The following is a 5,820-nucleotide window of genomic DNA, read 5'->3' as shown; positions in this document are numbered from 1 at the left end:
TAACTCGTTAATCCGTTAATCGTTAATTAACGAAGTTAAGGAGTCCGTTAATCGTTAATACCTAAGTACCTACTCACACCAAGGCCGCGCGCTGCCTCAAATATAACACTAGTATACCTTCGAGTGCTGCTGTGGAACGCCTGTTTTCGGTGGGAAAAGATATTTTTTCTCCAATACGGCGTCGCTATCAGACGACAATTTTAATATGCTCATGTTCATGAAGGGGAACATGCATTTATGGCAGATGCTAGCGAATGATATTTTTATTGGCTATGCTATTATTAATTAGTAATGATTACCACGTTAATTAGTAGATAAGTCTTTAATAAAAATCAAAATTTATGGTTACTTCTCCTAGTTTTATTTCTTATTGTGTATATTTACGATTTCGAGTTAACGATTAACGATTAACTTTAACTTCCGTTAAAACTTTTGAAAAGTAACGTTTTAACGTTTAACGAAGTTAACTTTTTATTTAACGGATTAACGATTACCGAAGTTAACTTTTTGATTAACGGTGCCCAGCTCTGGTTAGTCACCATGTATGTGGTGTACTATAGTCAGACTTTAATGGTTCTAGATATCATGTAGGTGGTATCATATAACCGGGTCTAATGTTTACAGCCATGTAGATGTGCTGTTTATGAATGTAGCCTTACAGCCCGTTCACACAGGGTCTCCGTTTTACTGTTCCGTTTTATCGTATACGTTTTTTTTCATTGATGGCGTATGGAGTTGTATGAGCGACTTCACATATGACACAGTATTCAGTAAACAGTAAAAAATGTCGGTCCGTTAAATTATGACATTCCGTTTTGTCATCGAAATACTGGATGAACGGAATACGTATCCGTCATGTATCCGTACGTTTTTACTGGATATAAACTGTGTGTGGGGTGCGGGGCGGGGGGAGCTCTTTAGTTAAATATATTGTTGTTGTTGGTGCTGTTGTTTGTGATGTTGTTTGTGCTGTTGTTGGTGCTGTAGTTTTTGTGTAGTAGTTTGTTTTCCAGAGGGAAAAGGAAATGCAGTTGTAGTTTTGCTAGCAAGAAAAGATCCGCATGCGAGCACTTCATTCCCGCAGCTCGGCCTTCGGCCTCGCGTGCTTGGGAACTCGTAGGGGACGCTTCGGGCCTTCGGCCCTACGCGGAGCTCGGCCTTCGGCCTTCGCAATCCCTCGACGCTTCGCTTATTAAAACACTTGGAGGGTTGATTTTGCTCCGGGGCTCAAGCGGGAAGTTGGAGCTTAAACACGGCCCAACAACTTCCCCATCTCGTGTGACGCTTCGGGCCTTCGGCTCTACGCGGAGCTCGGCCTTCGGCCTTCGCAATCCCTCGACGCTTCGCCGTCGGGCCTTCGGCCCGCCGGTTCCGCTTATCAAAACAGTTGACTTTGTAGAACGCTTGGAGGATCTGCATTCACGCAGCTCGGCCTTCGGCCTCGCGTTTTGGGAGTCGGGGTGGAGTGTCTGGGCCTTCGGCCCTCCGCCGGGGTCGGCCTTCGGCCTCCCGGCCTGAAGCTCGCCCTTCGGGCTCGCTTAACACACTTTTTGTATAGGATTTTGCATTGTTCGTCATTCCCGCAGCCCGAAGATTGATTGACACAATTGTTGTCCCAGAAGGAGGTTCGTGGGGTGTTTGACTTTGGTACGGTCGTATAGAGGGCGGCTTGGTGACCCCCAGAAAATTCCGACTTTTGGTCTACCGCTTCCGGTCAGAAAAATGTTGGACGGTCCGGCCAAACGGTCAGACCTAGGTGGGGGGTGCTCGACCAAATGTCATAGAGGGACCCTGGCAGTTTGGTCAATAACGCCGATTGTACCGTCTCCGCCGGCGATAGTACCAATACAACACGACAACGTCCATCCTGGTAGACTAGCGCTAGTATACTGCGAATTTACGTGTACCGTAATTACGGAGACTATGTGTGAACGGGCTCTCAGTTAATGCCGGATACGTTGAACGTTATACGGTGCCTATGTGTGAACAAAGCATAATTTTTTGTTGTATCCGTTAAAACGGGTACCGTAACTACGGAGACTCTGTGTGAACGGGCTGTTACTCTGACTTTCGACTGGGATCTGAAGAGTTTAACGAGTTTAATGAGATTAGTTTGAGTTTAATACGAGTTTGAGTTTAGTACGAGTTTGAGTTTAGTACGAGTTTGAGTTTAGTACGAGTTTGAGTTTAGTACGAGTTTGAGTTTAGTACGAGTTTGAGTTTAGTACGAGTTTGAGTTTAGTACGAGTTTGAGTTTAGTACGAGTTTGAGTTTAGTACGAGTTTGAGTTTAGTACGAGTTTGAGTTTAGTACGAGTTTGAGTTTAGTACGAGTTTGAGTTTAGTACGAGTTTGAGTTTAGTACGAGTTTGAGTTTAGTACGAGTTTGAGTTTAGTACGAGTTTGAGTTTAGTACGAGTTTGAGTTTAGTACGAGTTTGAGTTTAGTACGAGTTTGAGTTTAGTACGAGTTTGAGTTTAGTACGAGTTTGAGTTTAGTACGAGTTTGAGTTTAGTACGAGTTTGAGTTTAGTACGAGTTTGAGTTTAGTACGAGTTTGAGTTTAGTACGAGTTTGAGTTTAGTACGAGTTTGAGTTTAGTACGAGTTTGAGTTTAGTACGAGTTTGAGTTTAGTACGAGTTTGAGTTTAGTACGAGTTTGAGTTTAGTACGAGTTTGAGTTTAGTACGAGTTTGAGTTTAGTACGAGTTTGAGTTTAGTACGAGTTTGAGTTTAGTACGAGTTTGAGTTTAGTACGAGTTTGAGTTTAGTACGAGTTTGAGTTTAGTACGAGTTTGAGTTTAGTACGAGTTTGAGTTTAGTACGAGTTTGAGTTTAGTACGAGTTTGAGTTTAGTACGAGTTTGAGTGAATTGTCTGAATAGTCGAGAGCTGTTTATGAATGTGGCCATGTAGTGCGCTGCTAGAGTCTACAGCCATGTAGGTGTGTTATAAGTGTAGCCATGTAGTGCGCTGCTAGAATCTATACGAGTTTTAATACGAGTTTTTTAAATTAAAAATTTAATTAAAATTAAAATTCATTTATTTCGAGTAACGAGGACTCATAATCACAATAATATACAATTACATTAAAATTACATTAAACAAAATAAATAACATTAACATACACTATATATTCTAAATGCTACTCACAGCACAACAAAAAATATTTTAAAACATGCCGGTCGCAACAATGCCGCATGTAGGGGCAGTCGACTCTGTCGGCAATCATGGCCAGGACGGCATTGGGGCTAGCTCGCACCCTACGGACCAAGGCGGCACCGCGCGCGCGCATGCTCGCGGAGAAACACGCCGTGCGCGCCTCCGCGAACATGCCCGACGCGCTGCAGTAGCGACGCAGCCCCATCAGCGCCCTGAACGCATTGTTAAACTGCACACGGAGGGTGTTGTAGGCTTTCTGAGTGTAGTTCGCCCACAGGCTGCACGTGTACAGAGACGTGCAGTACGCTCTAAAAAGCGTTACTTTCACGTCCCAGGAACACCTTGCAAACCTCCGGGCGATGTTAGCTCTAACACATAAAGCCCTCCGCTCACGCTCGATGTCAGCACTGTCCTTGAGGTCGGTCGTAACGATATGGCCAAGATATTTAAATTGTTGTACTCTTGTTGTTTTAATGCGAGTTTTAATGCGAGTTTTAATGCGAGTTTTAATGCGAGTTTTAATGCAAGTTTTAATGCGAGTTTTAATGCGAGTTTTAATGCGAGTTTTAATGCGAGTTTTAATGCGAGTTTTAATGCGAGTTTTAATGCGAGTTTTAATGCGAGTTTTAATGCGAGTTTTAATGCGAGTTTTAATGCGAGTTTTAATGCGAGTTTGAGTTTAATACGAGTTTGAGTTTAATACGAGTTTGAGTTTAATACGAGTTTGAGTTTAATACGAGTTTGAGTTTAATACGAGTTTGAGTTTAATACGAGTTTGAGTTTAATACGAGTTTGAGTTTAATACGAGTTTGAGTTTAATACGAGTTTGAGTTTAATACGAGTTTGAGTTTAATACGAGTTTGAGTTTAATACGAGTTTGAGTTTAATACGAGTTTGAGTTTAATACGAGTTTGAGTTTAATACGAGTTTGAGTTTAATACGAGTTTGAGTTTAATACGAGTTTGAGTTTAATACGAGTTTGAGTTTAATACGAGTTTGAGTTTAATACGAGTTTGAGTTTAATACGAGTTTGAGTTTAATACGAGTTTGAGTTTAATACGAGTTTGAGTTTAATACGAGTTTGAGTTTAATACGAGTTTGAGTTTAATACGAGTTTGAGTTTAATACGAGTTTGAGTTTAATACGAGTTTGAGTTTAATACGAGTTTGAGTTTAATACGAGTTTGAGTTTAATACGAGTTTGAGTTTAATACGAGTTTGAGTTTAATACGAGTTTGAGTTTAATACGAGTTTGAGTTTAATACGAGTTTGAGTTTAATACGAGTTTGAGTTTAATACGAGTTTGAGTTTAATACGAGTTTGAGTTTAATACGAGTTTGAGTTTAATACGAGTTTGAGTTTAATACGAGTTTGAGTTTAATACGAGTTTGAGTTTAATACGAGTTTGAGTTTAATACGAGTTTGAGTTTAATACGAGTTTGAGTTTAATACGAGTTTGAGTGAATTGTCTGAATAGTCTAGAGCTGTTTATGAATGTGGCCATGTAGTGCGCATGTAGTGAGTTTAAAGATCTTAAAGAGTTTATATTGAGTTTCAAGAGTTTTTGAGTTTCAAAAGTTAATTTTGAGTTTAAAGAGTTTAGTTTGAGTTTTAAGAGTTTATTTCGAGTTTAAAGAGTTTATTTCGAGTCTAAAGAGTTTATTTCGAGTTTAAAGAGTTTATTTCGAGTTTAAAGAGTTTATTTCGAGTTTAAAGAGTTTATTTCGAGTTTAAAGAGTTTATTTCGAGTTTAAAGAGTTTATTTCGAGTTTAAAGAGTTTATTTCGAGTTTAAAGAGTTTATTTCGAGTTTAAAGAGTTTATTTCGAGTTTATTTCGAGTTTAAAGAGTTTATTTCGAGTTTAAAGAGTTTATTTCGAGTTTAAAGAGTTTATTTCGAGTTTAAAGAGTTTATTTCGAGTTTAAAGAGTTTATTTCGAGTTTAAAGAGTTTATTTCGAGTTTAAAGAGTTTATTTCGAGTTTAAAGAGTTTATTTCGAGTTTAAAGAGTTTATTTCGAGTTTAAAGAGTTTATTTCGAGTTTAAAGAGTTTATTTCGAGTTTAAAGAGTTTATTTCGAGTTTAAAGAGTTTATTTCGAGTTTAAAGAGTTTATTTCGAGTTTAAAGAGTTTATTTCGAGTTTAAAGAGTTTATTTCGAGTTTAAAGAGTTTATTTCGAGTTTAAAGAGTTTATTTCGAGTTTAAAGAGTTTATTTCGAGTTTAAAGAGTTTATTTCGAGTTTAAACGGCAAAAAGCATTGATATGCTGGTGTAGGGTGAAAAGAAAGTTTAACAACCAATCATGCAGCGCACTGAAATTTAATTACAGGGTAAAATGGATTCCGATATTGACACCCCGAGATCACCTACACTGCCGTCAAGAGCAAGACTGATGCAGAGTCGCGGTAGACGCTGGAGGTTAGCGACGGTGAATCTACCACAGAGGACGCTGTGGACTGCGACAGCCGAGCGTGAGGGGCCTGAAGACAAATGTCGTCACCACAGCAGGCTCTGACGACGAGGGCCCGCACGAAGAAGGACCGCGGGAGTTAAGAAGGACCTACAGTGGAGGACGTCATCAAGCATGTAACTAGTAGTGTAATTTGAAAAAAAATGTTTGATTTCAGAGAGAAAACATTAGATAATTGCAACTGTTAATTAC

The sequence above is a fragment of the Cydia splendana genome, unplaced genomic scaffold (genome assembly GCF_910591565.1).
Source record: "Cydia splendana unplaced genomic scaffold, ilCydSple1.2 scaffold_46_ctg1, whole genome shotgun sequence".
NCBI classification, from domain to species: Eukaryota; Metazoa; Arthropoda; class Insecta; order Lepidoptera; family Tortricidae; genus Cydia; species Cydia splendana.
Note: the sequence above shows the minus strand (reverse complement) of the source record.